The sequence below is a fragment of the Malaclemys terrapin genome, chromosome 7, assembly GCF_027887155.1.
Source record: "Malaclemys terrapin pileata isolate rMalTer1 chromosome 7, rMalTer1.hap1, whole genome shotgun sequence".
Taxonomy (NCBI): domain Eukaryota; kingdom Metazoa; phylum Chordata; order Testudines; family Emydidae; genus Malaclemys; species Malaclemys terrapin.
Window position 1 is genome coordinate 104,707,117 of NC_071511.1, and position 22,032 is coordinate 104,729,148.

Sequence of the window (22,032 nt, forward strand, 5' to 3'; positions counted from 1 at the left end):
ATGCCCAACACAGACATTCGAAGAACAGCCTTTTAAAAACTAACTTCTATATTTCTCTTTGCTTCTAAAGGAATGAAAGATGGAAGAGAAATGAGTGGACATTACAAGTCTGTACACTTCTGATGGGAAAAGCAAACTGCATCTTATAAATCACGGATGCAGCAGCATTTTCAGATCTTCATCAAAATAACTTTCTTCAAGTTCCAGGAAGCAAATTCTTTCCTCAGACTGTGGGAAGACACTATTGTGCCTTTGCATTAACCCCTTCTCCAACGCTCTCAAATCCTTTGGACATAAATCACCTCTGTGATCACAGGGGATGGTGACATATTTCAAGGGACTTATTGTTTAACGAAAGTAGTTAACACATCTGTTCCATCTTGTATTTAGCAGGGATTCTATCAGTTAGTTTCCCAGACCTGAAGAAGAGTTGTGTGTAAACTCGAAAGCTTGTCTCTCTCAGAAGGTCCAATAAAAGATATTACCTTTCTAATCCTTTAGTCATTCTCATGGCTCTTCTCTGAATCCTTATTTATCAACATCCTTCCTAAATTGGGCCCCAAATTTGGACATAACGTTGCAGTAGTAGTCACACCAGTGCCAAATACAGAGATAAAATAATTTCTCTAATCTTATTTAAGAATCCTCTATTTATGCATCCCAGGATTTCATTAGCTCTTTTGGCCACAGCAACACATTGGGAGCTCATGTTCATCTGATTATCCACCATGAACCCCAAATCTTTTTCAAAGTCACTGTTTCCCAGTAAACGGTACCGCATGGTGTAAGTATGGCCTACATTCTTTGTTCCGAGATGTATATATTTATGTGCAGCTATATTAAAATGTATATTTTTTTTTGTGCCTAGTTTACCAAGCGATACACAGATCACTCTGAACCAATGACCTGTCCTCTTCATAATCTACCACTCCCCCATTTTCTGTGTCATCTGCAAACTTTATCAGTGATGATTTTATATTTTCTTCCAGGTCACTGATAAAAATGTTCGATAGAACCGATCACTGTGGGACTCCACTGGAGAAATACCTGCTTCATGTTGACTCCCCATTTACAATTACATTTTGAGATCTATCAGTTAGCCAGTTTTGAATCCATTTAATGTGTTCCATGTTAATTGTATATTGTTTCAGTTTTTTAATCATGTCATGCAGTACCAAGTCAAATGACTTACAGTAGTTTACATATATTAAGTCAACATTAAAATCAATAACTTTACAATTTTTGTTGATAATCTCATCAAAAAAGATATCAAGTTAGTTTGATAGGCGCTATATTCCATAAATCCATGTTGATTTGCATTAGCTACATTACTCTCTTTTAGTTCTTTATTAAACAAGTCCCATATCAGCAATTCCATTATTTTGCCCTGGATCGATGTCAAGCTGACAGGCCTATAACTACCCAGGACATCCTGTTGATCCATTTGAAAGAAAACTAATGTTATAACAATATTTAAGTCTTCTCAAACTTCTCCAATGCTCAAAGACTTATTGAAAATCAACATAATGGTCCAGTGAGTTTCTCAGCCAGTTCTTTTAAAACTCTTGGATTAGAGTTATCCAGACCTCCTGATTTCAAAGTATCTTACTTTAATAGCATCTGTTTAACATCCTCCAGAGATACTAGTGGAATGGAAAGAGTGTTATCATATGATGAGACTATATCATCTGTTTTCCCAAAAAATATAGAACAGAAATATTTATTTAACATTTTTGCCTCTCCTGCATTATTATTGATAATGTTACTATTTCCATCTACCAGTAGTAATGGACCAATACCTTTATCTGGATTCTTTCTGTTCCTAACATATTTTAAACACTCCTTCTTATTATCCCTAATTCTACTGGCCATAGATTTCTCCTTGTGTCTCTCTGCTTCCCTTATCTATTTTCAACAATTCATAACTTTTGGTTTGTATTCATTATTATCATCAACTTTACTTTTCTTCTATTTGTGATAGATAGATAGATAGATAGATAGATAGATAGATAGATAGATAGATAGATAGATTGATTCCAGGGCTCTCTGCATAGTGGAGTCTCTGGATGCTTTGGGCCATCAGCAGAAATCAGTCTGCTTGTATTGAGGTTTTCAATAAAAATCACCACAAAGCAGGTGTCAATACAGTTCACACCCTCTAAGCCCTATCAACAACTTTACAATTGCCTGGTTTCAGAAAAAGAGAAGCATTTTCACCTAGTACATTAGAAAATAAATTTTTGTCTTTCAAAACACTAGAGGAGAATGAGGTAAAGATTGTCTAAATTCCCCAAGTAAGTATATTGAATCATTTGTCCACTCAGGACCAGATTAACCCATCTCTGGGCCCAAGGGGAACATACACTTCTGAGCTCCTACTGCTACCTTCTGATATGAATACCAACAAATAGCTGAAAAATGGAAAGAAGAAGAAAAAAAAAAAAAAAAAAAAACACTTCTATGATGTTCCCTCCCATACATGCCACTGCAGTAAATTCCCACCCCAGCTTGTTCGTTTACTGCTGTTGGAGAAGGAAGTGGGATTTTTTTAAACCAATCCCCTCTCCTCTCTCTTTGGTTCTGTTGGAAATGGCAAAAGAGTCTGAGCTGTGTGAGAAGACTCTCTCTAGCCACTCATGCTCTGGTGCAGATTTGCAAACAAACTGTTCTTTCAGGTCATGCACAAATCCACATTGATTTAAAAAAAAAAAAAAAAAAAATCCCCACACATACACAAAACACGAATTTGGCCAAGAGACACATGCCTAGTTTGTCTGTGCATTAATCCAGCCCTGTGTTCGGTCCCCTAGGGTGGTCTACATACGAGCTTTCAATCTTTCCAGTGTAGATATGGGGGAACTTCAATGTGACCTATTTCAATTCATGTATTTTTTATTTCATACTACTTTGGGTACAGTATTATGGCTTAACTTTTATGAAGCTATCTAAAATAAGATTCTTCCAGGTTACATATCTGTTCTTTCAGGACAAGCTGAATTTGTCTTTAAAATGAAAAATACATTGGCAATATAATAATCTCAAATATTACACCAGTATCATCTCCAGGATGAAGCCACAATTCACACGTGGTAGCATGTTTTCTGAAGCTTTTCCATGTTAAAAATCACATTCTGAATTAATTCACAATTGGATAGGAACTACAAGTCCAATCAGAAAAGTATTAGAATGAGGTTTGCCCTTCTAAGATAATTGAAATACACTTTAAAAAATGGTACCCTCCTGGTTACATGTCAATAAAATAAGTAATAAAAAGGCAAAATATTTGCAGACTTTTTAGCCATGCATTCAATACATATCATATATATATCACAGGACGTTTCCAAAAGGAAGCAGAAGATGTGCAGAAAGAGGATCTCAGTCAAACAAACCTGTAAAGGAGTCCCCTAAGGCTTTCTTCCCAGATGATGGGAGAACCTGACCATGCCCAGTTACTTGCACTGGGTGGCTCCAGCAAAGTACATTACTTCTTACCAGAGGCCTCTACCCCTTTCAGACCTTCTTAAGACTCTTCTTGGGAGTTCACTGCCCTCCTCATAGGATCAGGGTAAAGATCTCCTGGATGGGAGTTCCCCTTCTGACTCCAGGAGTCACTCTGGCAGTCCCCTGTTTAGGGCAGCCTTGCTCCTCCCCCCTGCAGCTGACCACACTTTCCTCCTATCAGACATGATTGACAAGACCATAGGGGTGGGGCTATCCCTGCCCCCAAGGCCTCTTTAGCACCTCTGTCATGAGGGTAAGGCAGGGGTCGGCTTCCCGCAGCTCCCATTGGCCGGCAACGGCGAATCGTAGCCACTGGGAGCTGTGCCTGCGGATGGTCAATGTAAACAAAATGTCTCGCAGCCTACCAGTGGATTACCCTGATGGGCCGAGTGCCGAAGGTTGCCAACCCCTGGTGTAGGGTATATATACCCCAATTACATACTCTCAAAAATGACTGGGAGACCTAGGAGAGCACCACCCCAAGTGCCACATCTGCATCTGTCTGAGATATAAATTCCTTTGAGAAATCTCGGTTGAAGAGCACTAGATCACAGCATAAAGCCTCCTTCGGCATTTTAAAGGCTGTATCACACTTGACTGAAAAGTGCACTTTTCGAGGCTTCCCATCTCTCATCAGGTCCATATGGGACTACGATAGTGGCAAAGATAGGCATGAAGCATCTGTTTTATCCAGCCAACCCCAGAAATTGTCTGACTTGTTTTTTGGCTGAGGGTATTGGGTAGTTGGTAAGGTCCTGTACCTTGTTCACAAGTGGGCATATATGCCTGCCTCCCACTGTATATCTCAGGTACATGGGTTTGCTATTTCCAAACCTACACTTAATTGGGATGGCAGTCAGACCAGCTTTGGCAATCGACTGTAGTACAGACCAGCTTTGGCAATCGACTGTAGCAGTGACATGGCGGAGATGGCTGTCCCAGTCTGAATGACATAGGACTATGTCATCCAATGAAGCCATGGTATAGTGCCCATGTGGAACAAGCACCGATACATTAACCTTTGAAAGGTTGCCGCAGCCCAAACGGCGTTGTTAGGAAATTATATACTCCAAAACGCGTGGCAAACCGTCTTTTTCCTGGATTCTGGTGTCAAGGTGATCCGCCAATAGCCTTTTGTAAGGTCTATTGTAGACACGTACCTGGCTTTCCCAAACTGTTCCAGTACCTTGTCCACCCAAGGCATAGGGTACATATCAAGCTTGGAGATCACATTAACCTTGCTGAAGTCAAAGCAAAACATCATTGTGCCATTGTGCTTCAGGGCGAGAATTATGGAGCTTTGCAATTCACTGCAGGACTCCTCCACTACACACTGCCTGGAGTTTGGTCTTAACAGTGTCCCACATCTTCTTGGGCAGGGGCCAAGGGTTCTCTCTCACCTTCTGCCCAGGGTCGGTCTCAATGGGATGGCATGTTAGATGCATACACCCAGGAAAGCTGGAGAATACTTGAGGGAACATTTGTATTAGCTACTCCATCTGGGCCTTCTTTCAACCCCTAGTATCTCCCTCCAAATTGGCAGTGTTATCCATCTGTGTCATCAGAATTTCAGGTCCTAGTCCAGGGTCAGTGGCAAGGGGAGTGATAAGGAAGGCTTCCCTGTCCCGCTAGCCTTTACCAACTTGATGTAGCACAGGGGTTCTCAAACTGGGGGTCATGACCCCTCAGGAGGTCACAAGATTATTACATGGGGGGTCGCGAGCTGTCAGCCTCTACCCCCACATACTGCTTTGCCTCCAGGATTTATAAGTGTTAAATACAAAAAAAGTGTTTTTAATTTATAAGGGGAAGTCACACTCATAGGTTTGCTGTATGAAAGGGGTCACCAATACAGAAATTTGAGAAACACTGATGAAATAGATTTGGGAGTCCCTTCTCTTTTCCAGGCGTTGTACCTTGTAATCGACAAGACCTACGCATCACAGCCCCTCGAACAGCCCTGCCATCAGGCCAATAACTTACAGTCTGTGCTCTGCAACAGTAGTGGAACTCAATCCCCCAGCTTGAATACTCATAACCATGTTCCTCGGTTATACGCTTTGCCTAGTGCTACTGGGCCCCCTACAGGTTCTTCCAGGCAAATGCCTACAACTTTTTAAGCCACTCAAGTAACTGAAGGACATATTGGATCAGGTTTTCTGCTCGTGGTCCATGGCTTTCCCAAGACTCCCACAGAGCACAGACAACATTCTGTTGTTGCTCCTCTTGGCACGTGGCTAATTCCCTTTTCATCTGCTGCTGTTGTTGCTGCTGCTGGGCAGCGAGCTGTTACAGCAGCTGCTGCTGCAGGGTGGCTTGTTGCGGATGATTTTCAGTGACCCACTTTAACCACCATTCTAAATCAATCTCTTGTGAGGGTCCTTACAACCCCAGAACCTCTCGTGGTTTTTACCCTTCTCGGCTCCCTGTAAAGTGACCCCTCCCCCACACCCGGAACCCCACACACACACCAGAGCCACCCACACTCCACTGAGTTCCAACCAGCTGCACCCTGACCCCCCCCACACACTAAACCCCACTCCCACAGCCTACCCCCCCCCCCAATGAGCCCTGGACTTCTTCACCTGGACTCCCCTGCAGAGTCCCATTCCCCATGCACCCAGAACCCTGCACCGAGACCCTGTACATCCAGATTTCCGCCTGCATCCAGACCCCCCCACTGAGCTGCCTGCACCCAGATTGAGCCACACAGAACCCTGGTAATCTCGAGGAAATTCTGCACCAATTTTTTTTTTAAATTTAGTTCTGCAAAGTTCTGCATATTTTAATTGTCAAAATAACAGAAACACAGCAACAATATAATTACACCATTTTCAATTATTTTGCTAATTTATTTCAAAATACTTGTCAGTAAATAATTGAAAATGTGATTATATTGTGTTATTTTGACATATAAAATATACAGAATTTTAAAATATTGTGCGCATAATATTTAATTTTTTGGTGCAGAATTCCCTCATGAGTAAAAAGTGCCAAATTTATTATATTAGACAAACATGTCACCATTCCTCCCATCTCTTTGCCTCTTCCCTGCTTGCAATCCTGCTGGCCATGAAAGTACTTGTAAATATCAATACTCTACTAAGGAACAGGAAAAAAATAAGTGGGGACTGTTGTAGTGCACCTGTATGCACTCATTTTCACGAGATCAATAGATTTATTTTTAGCTTCATCAGGAGCTTTGACATGAATCCTTCATTATATACAAGTTTTTTTTTCCAATTATAAATATAAGCATGATTTCCTATTCCCTCAACCTGCATTCTTTGTTCCTAGATGTATAACCTTGCATTTAGCTCAGGGGTAGGCAAACTTTTTGGCCTGAGGCCCACATCTGGGTATGGAAATTGTATGGCAGGCCATGAATGCTCACGAAATTGGGGTTGAGGTGTGGGAAGGGGTGCGGGCTCTACGGTGGGGCCAGAAAAGAGGAGTTCCGGGTGCGGAAGGGGGATTGGGGCTGGGGCGCGGATTCTGAGGTGCAGCCAGGGATGAGGAGTTTGGGGTACAGGTGGGTGCTCCAGGCTGGGACCGAGGGATTCAGAGAGCAGGAGGGGGATCAGGCCTGGGGCAGGGGATTGGGCCGTGGAGGGGGGAGTGAGTATTCTGGCTGGGGGGTGCAGACTCTGGGTTGGGGCTGGGGATGAGGGGTTTGGGTTGCAGGAGGGGGGATCAGGGCTGGGGCGGAGGGTTGGGGCCCGGGAGGGGTTCAGGGGTGCAGGCTCTGGGTGGTGCTTACCTCAAGCAGCTCTCAGAAGCAGCAGCATACCCCCCTCTGGCTTCTACATGGAGGCACGATAGGGCGGCTCCGTGTGCTGCCCCATCCACAGACACTGCACCAGCAGCTCCCATTGGCCATGGTTCCCGGCCAATGGGAGCAGCAGGGGTGGCACATGGGGTGGGGGCATCATGCGGAGCCCCTAGCTGTCCCTACATATAGGAGCCAGAGGGGAGACATACCACTGCTTCAGTGAGCCACATGGACCAGGGCAAGCCCCCAACCCAGTTCCCCAGCTGGAGCGCTGGGGCAGGAAAAGCCCCAGACCCCGCTACCCGGTGGGAGCTTGAGAGCCGGATTAAAACGGCTGATGGGCTGGACGTGGCCCACAGGCTGTAATCTGCCCACCCCTGATTTAGCTGTAGTCAAAGGCATCTGGTTCAAGTGAGCCCAGCTTAAAGAAATCCAGACCAGTGTATGCAACTAACCAATCCTTTAGATCAGAGGTTGGCAAACTATGTCCCTTGAGCTCCCGCCACGAAGCGGGGTCTGGGGCTTGCCCCTCTCTGGCACTCTAGCCGGGGTCGGGGTCTTGCCCCTCTCCGCATGGCTCCCGGAAGCAGCAACACGTCCCCACTTCGGCTCCCATCCATAGGGGCAGCTATGGAACAGCAGCCAATGGGAGCTGCAAGGGCGGTGCCTGCACACAGGGCAGTGTGCAGAGCCGCCTGGCCGCACCTCCACATAGGAGCTGGAGGGGGGACATGCCGCTGTTTCTGGGAGCTGCTTGAAGTAAGCGCTGCCCGAATCCTGACCCCCTCCCGTGCCCCAACCCCAGCCCTGATCCCCCTCCCGCCCTCCAAACTCCTCGGTCCCAGTCCGAGCACCCTCCTGCACCCCCAACTCCTCATCCCCAGCCCCACCCCAGAGCCTGCACCCCAGCCAGAGCCCTTACACCCTCCTTCACCCCAACACCCAATGTTGTGAGCATTCATGTCCTGGCATACAACTTCCATACCCAGATGTGGCCCTGGGGCCAAAAAGTTTGCTCACCCCGGCTTTAGATTTTACACAAATTGTTTCACATTTAGGGTGGGGACAAAAATCAAACTGAATTATAGCCTTGTATTCATCTTGGGGCCACACATTTTCAGGACAAATTTATTCTTTTCATTCATTAATAAAGGAAACTAGATTGAATGGATCTTTCTTTAAAACTCCCCATCAACATTTCCTTAAGGATATGCCATATACGTGTCTTAAGTTTGGCAAGATCTATTTAAAATCTTACAAGATACAAAGCAACAGAAAGACCCCTACAACCTCCATGCTTCATTTGAAACTCCTCCCCCTTCATAATAATTACAAGTCATTCCACATTACCAGAATCATGCTGAGAATAAAATATTAGATTTTAAATCATTAGATTTTTAATGAAGTGCCTATCGTGTGCAGTTCCTTGCAGCAATATGTCAATGACATCAATTTGCCAGACAACAAACTGCACTACTTAAATGTAGCAGGCATACAAAGTGTAAGATGCAACACATAGCCTGAAAATTGTTGAAGAAAGCTACCCATTTCTGTCCAAAGTGCACTTTAAAAAACAGAGGTCAAATCAATTTAGCTCAGGGCGACTGCGATTGTACATATAGGTTATCCTCTGAATCCAGTACTGACGGGAGTGAACAGAATACAAAACAAGCATGATCAGGTTGTTGCATGGAAATATTTCTACTTTTGCTGAGCTAACTACTACTTAATGTAATGCAACCTTTAAAAGTGTGTATGACATCCAAAATTATTAAAATAGTATGCTCCACAAACAAGGTAATAAGGATGAACATTCATTATAGCATTATGCATGCTAGAGAGAGGAGTTCATTAGTAGCAAAAGAATAGGAACTTAAGTTCATTTTGAACCCCTGGTCTGATGGGTCTTAGGTAGTGTTTTAAGGGTTCGATGGTAATGAACACTCCAAAGCAACATATTACTTCTCCCTGATATGCAGCAAGGAAATCTCCTTGCATGGACTGTGTACTTAAAACTGTCCAGGGAGCCTCCCAAAACCCATTAGGGAATGGCTACACTTTGCCTAGCTTCCTTCCCCTCATATATCTTCCTCTGTCCCATATAACAAAAACTGAAGGCTCACCTCAGGGAAGTGAGGTCCATCCAACTGTCTCCCCCATTTGTCTCCATTTCCCAAACTGATATTTCTACTACATTTTAATGTCTATTCCAGGGGTCAGCAACCTTTCAGAAGTGGTGTGCCGAGTCTTCATTTATTCACTCTAATTTAAAGTTTTGCGTGCCAGTCATACATTTTAACGTTTTTAGAAGGTGTCTTTCTCTTAAGTCTATAATATATAACTAAACTATTGTTGTACGTAAAGTAAATAAGGTTTTTAAAATGTTTAAGAAGTTTCATTTAAAATTAAATTAAAATGCAGAGCCCCCCAGACCGACGGCCAGGACCTGGGCAGTGTGAGTGCCACTGAAAATCAGCTCACGTGCCGCCTTCGGCATGCGTGGCATAGGTTGCCTACCCTGGTCTAGTCCATACAAGAAGAAGAGTTATTTTATAGGACAAGAACTCAGGGGAAAGAGATCAGAATTCCACCTGAGATTTATATGCACTCACCATGAATAAAAGATAAAAGGGGATAGTTTACAAAGGAAGCAAGCTAGTCAACCTAGAAATCAATGTACAGACAACAGAATGGACTGTGCATACCAGTGGTGGCTTAGTATATTCTAGGTCATTGAATATAACCCCAAACACATACAATCTCAGGTCTAGTTGGCAAGCCTAGATAATGAGTTATTCATTCCCAAATGCTGAATTTTGACATTTTTCAAGACCATTTTCAGAATTTCTAGTACGGTGCCTTGCAATTGACATATATTTGCTCTTAGTTTGAGACTGGCCTTTTCAAAATCACAGCCTCACACTCCACAGGATCGGCAGAGATACAGATTCAATTGCTCACTGAGTGATGTAACAATTAAACAGTTGTCTGTGGCTTACTACAAACACAACAGAGACCCAAGCTCTTCCTTAAGGTAGACACTGGAACAAGTGAAGCAAGGAAAACAGGTGAGGGGGCATAGAGTCCAGAGGCTGGACTGGAGAAAGATAAAGGAAGATAAGTGGCGGGGAGGTTCACGGAACGGTCATCCTTCAGGGACAAGCATCTCAAAACTGACCAGCTTAACAGCTGCACTATGCCCCTTGATAAGTTCCATCCTCCACTTTTTTTGGTTGTATTGCTGTTCTACTGTGTTCCTTCTGTAACGTGTCATAGTTTCATGTTTGGATTTATAAATACACAACCCAGGCTTGCTCCTTTCTATAACTCCATTGAAGTGTTTGTATCAAAGCAACAGAAGCAAAAATACATAAAGCTGTGCAGCTTGTTTATGAGCTCCCAGGAGCATTATTTAACCCATGTTACTTAGCGACCCCTTTTGGAAATCCCTTATTTCTCAAGCTAACAAAACAAAAGCTACATGACAAATACTTGTTAGAAAGTATGTAACTTCCCCCACCTTTTACAATGCATTCAGCTGAGATGACATTTTAATTTAGCATACTAATTCTACATCCATAGTAAATGACTCTTTCAATTAGCTAATAATATATTACAATATGCATTCAGTGACTACATGCAATTAAAAAAAAAAATTCCACTGGCACTAGAAATACACAACTTTTTTTTTTTTTCCAGGGGGCCAGAAGTGACCCAACAGGCAAGATGCTCATTGCTGGACTTGGGAGACAGACATTTTACTTTTGGCACTTCTGCGTTTAACTTGCATTGAGTAAAAGAGAGCAAATCAGTCAGGAGGACAGTGATGCAGCAACATGCTCAGAAGTGGGGGAGAAGAGAGAATTGCAAGCAAGTTTAAAATCACAGATTAGGAATTCCCACTCCTTGCTATCCATCCTTCTCCTGATAGCAGAAGTTCTTCAGATGGTAGCTGAAAACAGTAAGAGAGCCTACAGCATTGGAGCATGCTAAGGAAACAGCATACTCCAAAATCCCTAGATTTAAAGAAAAAGAGAGCAGTACTTTGAAAGTCAGAGCGGTGGGTTTACTCAAGAGAACTGTCTCCTTCCTGTTTATTAGAAACAGGTATCTGGCTCTTCCCTTGCTGCTTTGCCCCACATATACTAGTCTCTTTCTCAGGCCTCCACCCTCAGAGATGCTGCATAAGCTTCACTGACCTGCTGTACCTCTCTTTTCACAGACTGTGCTCCAGAACCCTGAATCTCCATGGCTTCTGCAAAGTAGTCGTTGTATGCGTTCTCAGCTCAGCTGGATTTCCTCTTTCCACTCCCAATGGCATTTTTAGCCTCTCTGCTTCATTTCCTGGCCTCACCCTTAGCTCCAACTGATCCTCACCTCATAAATGCTAATTAGGGCCCAATTTTCAAGATGTTGAGCAACTCCAAGTCAGCTCCTCAGTTTAGGCCCTAAACTTTGAGAAAGGTTTGAAATTAAAGATTCTCCTCCAACACCGCTAAGTAGCAGTAGGAATTAATAGCTATATGAAGAGCGTAAATAAATCTTATTTTGCACCAGAGTTCCCAGTATATGGGATGACGACATGCCTGACACATTATTCTGTTTCTAGTAGCTGAGTTTCTATTTTCCAACTCCATTTGCATTCTTAGCTCTAATGCTTGTTTTAGATTTTCTATGGAGTCCACACAGTTGAGAAGACCTATTTATTGCAGCTGCCTGATGTTTAAAGTAATCTTAGGGCATGAAATTCAGTCTATAATTAAAATTAAGATTAAAATATGGCCAAGTAAATATCTCAAGTGACTATTAAAGGGGAGCTGATAGTAACTAACATTTTCCATTATTGTGACGTATTCCCTGATAAACTCTCACACCTCTATACAAGCGTGCCGCAGGCCTTTGAGGTTTGGCAGGGAGAACACCCTCCGATCACAGGAGTATTTCCATGAAATTACATTCAGCTTCTCCTAACAAAAATCACCATTGCTGTTAAAAATCACTATACCATCTTCTCTAGCTTGCTCAGGAATATTTTGGCAATATGGCAAAATAACACACAAACATTTAAAGTGCTGCTCTCTCACTGGTCAGAGCGGCAGAGGTGACAGCAGAAGCTGCCACCACTGCGGTACTAAGAACATGTGAGCACGGCCAGAAAAGCTTGGAGAGTGGCGGAGAGAGCTGGGCTCATGTGCTCCCCAGACACAGCACATGGCCCCAACGGGCTATTTCCTCCTCTGGCGGCTGCCTCCATGCTGACTCTGCCTGGCACCTAATGATGCTGTGTCCATGGCTGACTCTGCCTGCCAACTAGTGATGGTATTTCTGTCCCTCTCCTGCAGCAAAAGGGAGCTGCAGGGGGCAGCGCCTGCAGCAGACAGAGCTGGCAGCATGGGTCTCTCCTCCTCAGGTCGCAATGGGGAGGTTCTTGGGTCGCAGATGGCCCATGGGCCGGGACTTTGAGACCCCTGATTTATATAATTGATATTACCACCAGGGGTGCCGGAAGAGGTGGAGGTCAGGGGGCCATGGCCCCATTACTTTTCACTAGCTGTAAGGGTGAGCAACGGGGGAGAGGAGCCAGTGGGGTGTGGGGGGAGGGGAGGCAATGTGGGAGCAAGGCCTCAGGGGAATGGGCAGTGCAGGGACCGGGTCTAGAGGGAAGGGACAGGGCAGGGGTGGGGCCTCTGGGGGGAAGGGATGGGTCCATGGTTCCCCACTTTTAGGGAGCTTCCACAGCTCCTGATTTACCACTGTTATACAATTGCAACAAATATTGTACAAAGTATGTCAGGTAAGATGTCAATGGAAAAGTTATAATTTGCTGAATAGGATTATCCTCTTTATATGCATGTATCATCTTTGTATCTAAAGTTATGAATACTGGCCATGAATTAGTATCTTATATATGAGTTGTATTCCTGAGTAACACCCACCAGATACAATTTACATTGGTGCCAGACAGCCGTGTGTTGATGGCCCATCAAAGACACTTAACTCTCACAACAGGCCCTAGAAGAAACACATCCCACCCCAGACAGCTCTTCCTGCGGACACCTCAGTCTCTGAGGGACCAATGTCCATCACTGTGAGTCATCAAAGCATGTAAGCACATGAGATATGCTCATGTGACCCTGGACTCCATCTTGGAACAGTAATTTTCCAGGTACCTGGTCTGCAAACTTTGTTCGAGACAGTAAAATTCAATGCACATGGCAAAGGACATAAAAAAGGGCCCCTAAAACATCTCCATTTTGCCTTTATTTCTTGCTTAATTTCTCTGGACTAGCTTTCTAGCAAGGAAGCTTTTAACAAAGACTGATGACCCCCAATATATTTGAGTAATTACAGGGAGAGGCTTTTGCAAGCTAGCAGTTTATTCTATCACTGCTATGATCCTGATCTATGCACACTGAATAATCTCCTGTTTGTATATGATGTATTAACCATTTATAACTCTCTTCTTTTTAGTTACTAAAGGATTGGCAGTGGTGTGATTACTGGGTAGTATCTGATTTATATATTGACCTGGCTAAATGGCTGATCCCTTGGGATTAGAAGGACCCTATATTTGATTAAATTGGTTTTCAGTAACCACTCATCAGAGTCTAGTGTCCGGGTGGTGAGCCAAGAGCTGGAATGCCTAAGACGACAGCATTTTTGGCTTCTTGTTAACCAGTGTGGTGAGAGAGAAGTTCACTTTTGTTACTGGTTTGGTGTAATCGAATGATAGAATAACCACCAGTTTGGGGGTGAGTCTGCCCTATTTCTCAGCAGTTTGCCCTGAATTTGGTATTCTCAGCTGTGACCCACTGAGACACGGTGACAAAAGGTTTATAATGAATTATAGTTCTGGAATAGTCTACAATGTGCTGCTGCAAAAAGAGCTGACTGACATTGGCACTATCCAATTCAACCATAAACAGACCTTTTACTTGAATGCACATATACAACTGGATTTGTAATTTATGTACTATTCACTTTGCAATCTTGTTTTACTTTGACATGAAAATGAACATTGTAATTAAGAAAGATTTGCCCAAACATACACTGATTTAAAGCAAGATCATCCACTGGTATGAGGATCGTGGTGTTTGGCAAAGTACAGAGGATAACAAATATCTCATTTATTTTGTTTATTGTTTGGCTGATTGGGTTGAGTTTTGTTTTGTTGTTTATTTTTCAATGCTTTACAAGGACAAGCTGCTGACAGTAAGGCTGAGTCGAGATTTATTTGTGCTACTTGTTCAGAGCAGCATGTGTGTTTTTAAACTTAGGGTATTTAAAATCCCCATTGTTTGCTGCAGCTACAATATGCACTACAAAAATCAACAAATTCAGTTGGAGAGACAGATCCACAGCTAAATACAAGGTAGTACAGATTGTTTAGCATAAGCAGTTCACCTCGAAAGGTCCCTTGAAATATGGGTTAAGTGGCCTGTTAACACTCCGTCACTCACATGAGTGAAAGGAAGGGGGGAGGGGGGAACAGCAAGAGGAGGTTTGTTAGCGAGTTAGATTGTTGTAATAAGTCATAAATCCAGTGTTTCTGTACAAAGAAGAACAGGAGTACTTGTGGCACCTTAGAGACTAACAAATTTATTAGAGCATAAGCTTTCGTGCATCCGAAGAAGTGGGCTGTAGTCCACGAAAGCTTATGCTCTAATAAATTTGTTAGTGGCACCTTAGAGACAAGTACTCCTGTTCTTCTTTTTGCGGATACAGACTAACACGGCTGTTACTCTGAAACCTGTTTCTGTACAGTCCACTATTCTTAGTCTCCAGCAAAGTTATGACATTAAGCTCTCAGGCTCATTGTGCAAGTTTCCTTTGAGGATAAGGACTATGGGGACTTATCTGATAGGTCAGATACAGAGTGATTACTTGGTGAAAAGTGTTCACCCACAGGTGATGTGGTATTTTTGCCTTTCGCCATTTTCCTGTGTGATTTCATTCAAGAGCATTGTGACTGCATGGTTTCACCCACATAGTTATTGGGGCAGTGTCTGGATGAGGTACACCACATGTTGTGATAGGCACGTGTAAGATTCATGTTAGGTGTGTTATGGGGGGTGTTGATCATTGTAACTGTGGAGATATGTCTGCAGGTTTTGAATCTGTTGTTCATTACATTATACTTAGTGAATATCTTCCTAAAGGGAAATTAGAAAAATTGTATCAGATTAATAGATGTGTAAGAATATAATAGAAACATGGGTTTTTGGGAATCTTGGCCACAAGCAGATTTAACTAGTCTTAAAACCATTGCCTCTATGAAATCATTCACCAGCAGACTTTTCCATAACCCATAGGAATTCAATTTTGTAAAGGTTCTAAAAAAAATAATTAATGTCCTTCTCTGAGCTCTGTCAAGTTGGGTTCCTAATTCAAAGAAAGCTTCCCTTTACTGGGGCGGGGGGGGGGGGGTGGAGAGGAGGGAGATAGAAGAGAGAGAAAGAGAGAGATTAGTTCCAATCTATTCCAGGCATTCAATAATATTATTTAAATAGGCTTTTCTGTAAAATGTAGCATGAAGAGAATACATGATTCTCTGGTGTGGGGTCAAGGTTGATTGGCACCCGCTTAGGATGACCTACATGACAAACTTTTAGCTTAGACATTCATGTAATGTAGCCAAACCCCTTCCCAAAATAAACAAAACAAACCCCTTGGTTTGACACCATGTCTATCCATAGTCTCTCTCTCTTGCCAAATTAAGTAGAACTGGCTGGGGTGGAGGTGAGGGGCTGCTATGCACTACCAAGACAAGATAAGGAAAGTCATTTTTCATTGGCACTTCCCACCTTCTTGCATTTGTCATGCTATTTTACTTATTTGCTCCTTTTCATACCTTGCCCCAATGATGAGCAAAGGGGCCTAATTCTTAACAGCAACCTCTCAGATATGTTCAGTATTTTACAGAGCATTGCGTCTATACCAATAATCATCAGTACCAAGAACTTCATTTTTATTTTTCCACAATTAAAAGTCTGTACAAATATTTAACTTTAAAAAAAGATTTCTGCTGTAAAGGGAGAATTTATCTATCTGGTAAAAGAACAGAAGTACTTGTGGCACCTGAGAGACTAACAAATTTATTAGAGCATAAGCTTTCGTGGGCTACAACCCACTTCTGCATCCGAAGAAGTGGGTTGTAGCCCACGAAAGCTTATGCTCAAATAAATTTGTTAGTCTCTCAGGTGCCACAAGTACTCCTGCTCTTTTTGAGGATACAGACTAACACGGCTGCTACTCTGAAATCTATCTGGTAAGTATATTTAGTGCTCCATCCTGTTAAGAGCGGAGTACCATCAAATACCACTACAGTCATTGGGAGAGGAGGGCGCTTAGCACCTCATTGAGCCTTCTAGGACTGATTTCCTGTTTTCTGGTGGGGTAACAAATTCAAAATACTTTTTAGATTTCCAGTTTGCTCTGTCTCAATGTGAATTATGGCACCAACTTACAAAGGAAGCTGACAAGAGATCTGTTTCTGCCAGAGCCATCTGTTTCTACTTACTAAGCAACACAGAGAATAAAAACCTGTTTGTGCGCCACAATGCTCCCTATTTACAATGCAAAAATACACACTTTAGTGTAGACAAGGCCTTAAATTCACTGAAGAGTTTTGTCGACAAAAGGCTTTTGTCGAAAAAACAGTGAATGCGTACACACTGAGATGCAACTTTTGGCAGCAAAAAATGCCTTGTTTTGGTGACAAAATAAAACCACTCCGACAAGAGACAAGGCTTTTTACACATTTTTTTTGTCAACACAGTGCCAGTGTAGACATCACACTTGATTTCATTGCTTTAATTGACCTCCAGGAGGTGTCCCACAATGCCCATCCTGACCGCGCTGGTCAGCAGTTTGAACTGCACTGCCCTGCAGCCAGGTAAACGACCAACCACCCCTCCCCCTTAAAAGCCTCGGGAAATTTTGAAATTCCATTTCCTCTTGGCTCAGCATGGAGAGGTCTCATTGCCTCTTCCCAGGTGACCATGGTGGCTTATCGCAGCAAATGCTCTCCCATTTTCCCGCTTGGAGATGATGGATCTGCTTAGTATATGGGGAGAGGAGGCTGTGCAGTCCCAGGTGCACTTGAGCTGTTGGAATTTTGATACCTACAGGCAGGTTTCACGAGACTTGTGCAAAAAGGCTATGATCAGGACACGCTGCTGTGCAGAGCAAAGATAAAGGAGCTGAGGTAGGTGTACCATAAGACGAGGGAGGCAAACTGGTGCTGCACCTAAGATCTGCCGGTTCTATAAAGGAGCTGGATGCTATTCTCAGTGGTGATCCACCTCCACCACCAAGAACCCCGTGGATACTTTGGCAAGCCTGGAGGTGGCAGAAAGAGGACCCAACCGGGAGGATGAAGTCATTGATGAAGAGGTGTAGTTAGACAATGATGTGGAACTCCCGTCGGGGTCGCCCGGTGGGGCAGGCAGCCAGGAACAGTTCACCACTCTGGAGGTGTCTAGCCAGTCTCAGCAGTTGCCCTCTGGCGAGCAAGAAGCAGGAGACGAGATGTCTGGTAAGTGGCTGTGGTTTGTGTAGTGGGGAGGTAGGTTCAGGGTACAGAAATGTACGAGCTTGGCTGTGTTTCTGTGAGCTAGACATTTCCTTGTATAGCTAATCAGTACGACGGAACAGGGTATTGATGCATGCAGAGATCTCACGGGAAACTTTCCCGCGCCATTTGACAATTACTTGTGGCACACAGGCAAGCAGCATAGGGACCAGAGCAGAAGCCACAAACATGTAGTAGATGTAATCTTGCTTATCTGCTTACCTTCAGCACTGAGATATCTGCCACAATGACCGCCGCCTGTGGAAAAGTGTGGGAGAATTTTAGATTTTTCCCCCTAGTTGGCTGCACCGCAACCCTTGCAGAGTGCTCTCTTCCCCATGTAGAGTGCCTCTTCCCCCCCCCCACCCGCCCCCCCAAGCCAACACTCATCATACTTTGAGTGTTCATCGAGATGCGTGCTTGCCAAGGGTCAGTCAGAAGTGATTATTATGTTAGCAGAGGTGTATTTTACTGAAATGTTTCAATACTGTGCGTGAATTTAACAAACATGCTTTTGTGCATTATTCCTTGTGCTTCAGCAGATGTGGGCCTTGAGGAACACCCCACACAGTGGCCGAGCATCTCCGCCAGATAAGAAAGCACCCAAGATGGAGCAAAGACGACATACTCTGGGAGATGCTGCACTTCTCCAATGCAGAGAAAAGAGAATGCAAGGAATGGAGGGAAGCCAAAAGGCAGGACAGAAAAGAAAATCAGGAGTTTGTTAAGGACTCTACTGAGTGGATAATTAAAGTCATGAAGGAGCAAATAGAGATTCTGAAGTGGTTAATAATGCTGTAGACTGAGCAGATGCATGCCCACCCTCCCCTGCAGCACATTCAGAACTCTTTTCTGTGCCGCCACCCCAACTACACCTGCACAGTCCTTTCCACTTTCCGGGACTTCTCACTTTCCCCTGTGCTCCAAACAACTTTCAAAATGATAACTGGACCTACACACAGCTCTGAAAGTCTGCCCTTCCCTGGTACCTCCTTTCCCACCAAGCATCTTTGTGTTTGTGGTGCAATAAAAGCAAAGTTTTTGAACGGTAACTCATCTTTATTTGTTTCCTACAAAATTGAGACAGCAGGCACTACCAATACATACACAGGCAGTTTAATCATTTGGTTACTGGACTATAAGGTCCCAAATTTCACCACTGCTTCATGAAAACTACATGTAATGTAACACTGCAGCACCAATCAATCACAGAGAATACATTACTGGGTCTCACTTTCAAAGTGTTGCCTCAAAGCCTCCCGGATTCAAATTGCCCTTCTCTGGGCCCCTCTAATAGCCTTGGTATCTGGCTGCTCAAAATCAAAGACCAAAAGTGGTCTGCCTCAACACTCCACCCCTGAGCAAACCTTTCACCCTTAGCTTCATAAAGATTATGCAACGTACAACATGCAGCTGTGACCATGGAAATATTATCATCATTGAGGTCTAACCTACCATAAAAGCACCACGTGCTTTTAATCTGCCAAAGGCACATTCCACTGCCATCCTGCACATACTCAGCCTGTTGCTTAGAATCATAGAATATCAGGGTTGGAAGGGACCTCAGGAGATTATCTAGTCCAACCCCCCGCTCAAAGCAGTACCAATCCTAACTAAATCCCAAATGGCCCCCTCAAGGACTGAACTCACAACCCTGGGTTTAGCAGGCCAATGCTCAAACCACAGAGCTATCCCTCCTTACTGCTGTTCAAGTTCCCCATGTAAGTTTCATGAGCCATGACTGTAAGGGGTATGCCAGGTCTCCCTGGATCACTATGGGCATTTCAACATCCCCCCACTGTAATCTTCTGGTCTGGAAAGAAAGTCCCTGCTTGTAGCTTTCTATACTGGCCGGTGTTCCTGAAGATGTGTGCTTTCCTGACCACCCACGTTGATGTCAGTGAAATGCCCATGGTGATCCACAAGTACCTGCAACACCATGGAGAAGTACCCCTTCCTATTGATGTACTCCACTGCAAGGTGGTCTGGTGCCAAAATTGGAATGTGTACACCATCTATCACATCTATACCACAGTTAGAGAAACCCATTTCTGCAAAGCGGTCTTTCACGCATATTTCCCAGAGTCACAGTCCTTTGTAGCAGGATGCAATTAATTGCCTTGCACACTTGCATTAACGTGGCCACAATGGTCAACTTACTGACTCTAAATTGATTCGCAACCGACCAGTAGTAGTCTGGAGTCGCCAGCTTCCACACAGTGATTGCCACGCGCTTCTCTACCGATAGTGCAGCTCTTATTCTGGTGTCCTTGCACCGTAGTATTGGGGTGAGTTCTGCACACAGTTCTAGGAAGCTGGCTTTCCAAATTTGAAAATTCTGTAGCCACTGCTCATCATTCCAGACCTGCATGATGATACAATCCCACCATTCAGTGCTTGTTTCCCCAAGCCCAAAAGCAATGGTCCACCATCTGCAGTTGTTCCATGAATGCCAAAAGCAATCTAAAGTTGCCCCTATCCATATTACACGTCATATCAGGCAACTGGGAGTCTTCTTCAGTTAGGAACTTCGTGATTAACTGCACTGCCATCCGTGATATCTTAATGACAGCATAGGAGAGCAGTGCAGAATCCATCTGTGGCACTACACCCCATATTCTTCAGAGATTGTTATGATATGAATATGGCATAACTAAGATATGTTTTATGCAAGATAGGTCATGTGAGATCATTGGAAAAGTTATGATTTACTGAATGTGATTATCTTATTTGTATGCATGTATCATTTCTGTATCTGAAGTTAGGAATATTGACTATATATCAATTGCAAAAGTGTTTGCACCTGGGAAACACCCACCAGACAAAATGCAATCAGTCAATAAATCATTGGGAGAACAATAGATCTTTGAAGATGCTAATCTCCCACCTTCCTGAAAGCTTCCTGGGACGCTGCTTTGACACTGCAGGGTCATGTGATCAGGTCATCTGGTACTGGACACCATCTTGGACTACTAGTATTTTTCACTTGTATGGGATGGGGATCAAACTAGAAAACAAAGGATTCCCGCCATATATATATCCTATTTAGGGCTGGAGAGTGAGTTAATCAGGCTCGGATCTTCACTGAATCCCCATTCAAGATGCCTGCTAAAAACACCTAAGACTGAACTGGGGAAGAACTAGAACCAGGCTAGAAGGTGTCTGGCCTCTGAAAGGAATATTTGGAATTCTAAGCTGCAAGCAAAAGAAGTTTGTCTTCAAGAATCTCTGCAACCTGCTTAAAACAACATTTTGGGTGAGAAATTACTACTTGTAGCCAGTTTCTTTAGTGTATTAAGCTTAGTTTGCGTATTTGCTTTATTTTATTTATTAATCTACTTTGATCTATTTGCTATCACTTAAAATCTATCCTTTGTAGGTAATAAACTTGTTTTCTAAAACCCAGTTTGTGCAATTCATAACTGGTGTAGGGGGGCAAAAAGCTTTTCATATCTTCCTCCACATTGAGGGAGGGGGCAATTTTCATGAGCTTACGCTGTACAGATTTCTGTGCAGCGCAAGACAATACCATTTTGGGTGTGCTCTTGAGTCCTGGGCAATCCCCCAGCTGAGTCTTCCCCCACAGAGCTGATTTCAGTGCCTGTGTCTTTTTGTAGCTGGGTGTGGCCCTACCTATGTGTGTGCTAGAGAAGGCTTGAGGGCCTGGCACAGCAGGACAGAGTGAGGGAACCCAGGTTGATAGAACGTGCAGGCTTAGTGGGACTCCCATTATATCAGGTGGCACCCCGGAAAGTGGGGGGCAACTCTTCACACCATCCCTTCTCACAAAGATGCCAGAGTGCACAGCATACAAGGGCCACTGAAAAATGCCACGAAAGAAAGCTGGAAGCCCATGGAATGCTGGGACAGAACACATTTCATCATGGGACATTGAGCCCAGTCCCAAGATGCGCCGTGATCCACTCCGCCTTCCCACAAGACCTAGCGGCAGAAGGTGTTGAGCTGGACTGTGGGATAGGTACCTACAGTGCATTGCTCACATGATCAAGAATAGTGCCCCAACTGTGGACACACTCTGCTGACAAAGAGAGTGAGTGCAAAGATGCAATAGCAATTTTATTATAGCGCTTTTTGAGTGTCGACATGACTTTGGTCGACAAAACTCTGTCTGTAGAGACAAGGCCTAAGACAAGCTTATCATCCAGATATATTACATTTTGTTCAC

The 22,032-nt window shown here is 43.7% G+C and overlaps 1 protein-coding gene across 5 annotated transcripts in view; it reads right to left on the reverse strand.

Annotated features, from left to right (window-relative positions):
* Positions 1-22,032, reverse strand: part of PTPRE (protein tyrosine phosphatase receptor type E) — a 247,563-nt gene that overhangs the window by 166,719 nt on the left and 58,812 nt on the right. For 2 of the 5 annotated variants that reach the window (XM_054035389.1, XM_054035391.1), the window contains one exon: positions 18,069-18,104. The exons of the other annotated variants lie outside the window; for them this stretch is intronic. The gene's annotated coding sequence lies outside the window, so the exon portion shown is untranslated. The remainder of the gene's footprint in view (positions 1-18,068; positions 18,105-22,032) is intronic. 5 annotated transcript variants of the gene reach the window in all.